The sequence below is a fragment of the Arachis ipaensis genome, chromosome B05 (assembly GCF_000816755.2).
Source record: "Arachis ipaensis cultivar K30076 chromosome B05, Araip1.1, whole genome shotgun sequence".
Lineage (NCBI taxonomy): Eukaryota > Viridiplantae > Streptophyta > Magnoliopsida > Fabales > Fabaceae > Arachis > Arachis ipaensis.
In genome coordinates this window covers 132269494-132271145 of record NC_029789.2, presented here as the reverse complement: position 1 = coordinate 132271145, position 1652 = coordinate 132269494, and positions in this window count along the sequence as shown.

Here is a 1652-nt window from a genome sequence, read left to right as displayed (position 1 = left end):
ATACCTTGGGGCAGGGTCACGGGTGGGTTCACCCCAAACCTACCCCCGCCTCGAAGAAAACCCGCCCGCCCCAGGTCAGGCTATTACCCGCTCCGACTGAGTAGGGATAGGGCAGACACACGTAGGTTTAGGTACTGCTGCCAAGCCCATTTCCAAATAGAAACGTCTCCGTGACCAACAATTTTAACAAATGTTATTTAACATTTGGTAAGCATTAAGCCTTCAATATTTTGTTACATTTGAAATTTTCTTGAATTTGTGTTAAAAAATACTAATGATGGCTAATTGATAGTTAAAAATAATAAAATATGTTAGCCTTCTAGCACTATTGTTTTCGAATTTCTTGCATTTTTCATGGTACTTGATGTGATCGGACTCCAATATTCTGTCTTCAACTCCATGACGGATGCTATAACTCTTCGCACTAAGCACAGTTATCCTGGAAGGATTGCCCAGTTTAAAACTTTGTTGGATTCTTTGTATCATGTGAATCCTAACCTCCAAATCCATATTCAAAATCCCGTTGTTGCATCATCGGTAACAAGTTTTAAGGTGAAAAAATGTGGCAGATATTGTTGTGTTTCGAAACATGATGAACTCTGCTACATGGTTGGGTTACTCCTTGTGTCATCATTACTGTTCTCACCTATCACGGTAAGCTCTTCGTTTGACTCATCATCTCGCATTACCTCTTCGATCGGACCTGGTTCTCTATCTTCTACAGAAGTAGTAATCATATGAGGAGAGTCTGCTATTGTAATCGCAAGCTTATTGAAGAAACAATTATCTCTAATAATACAAGCACCATCGTCATGATTTAAATTAGTCGCAAAAGATGGAAATGCCATCAAAGTTAGACGCGGTGCAACTACACGCATCTTTAAAGCTCCACCCAAACCAATTGATCGTGGATTCGGAGTTAATCTTCCAGAACTAGATATCCCTCAAACTTCACATACAACTCAATGTTTCTCACCTCCAAAAAATTTCTCTGACAAAGAAATAGAACTTGCATATCTTCATCGTATCTTATAAAAAATGAATAATACTTCATTGAATTTGACACCACATAAATCGGGATCTTATAAATTAATTTCTCCTCCCGCCTAATTCTAAACACTTTAAATTTCTATAATATATTAGTTTGCAGATTAACAAAAACACTTGATTGACAGACACTTGCCAGATTTTTATCAGTAAACTTTATTCTTTCTGTTTTATTTGTCTGAATCTTCTCTTTTAATGCACAAGATGTTGGAGATGATATTAAGCTGGTATCTAATGGCTCACAAAAACAAGCTGTAACTAATTATGGTTAAATAATTTTTTGATAGTATTTATTTTTGTAACTTTAGTTAGAATGGTAGAAAAGTTTGTTTTGATTAGAGGTTAAAGCTAGCAATAGTAATTACCTCATAACCATAGTTAATTTATTTACCATATTGAGTTAGGTTTTAGTAAGGTTAATTTTCTAATAGCTATAAATAGTGGATAACAATATGTACTCCGATGTACTCTGTGGTTTTTCTTTCAATTGTAGGTTTTGTATTTGTTCATATGACAAATTCACTTTCTCTGAGTCTTCTTCCTCCACTTCAATCTTATTTTCTTCAATAAAATTAGATCCAGATCACGATTTTATCATGGTGCGG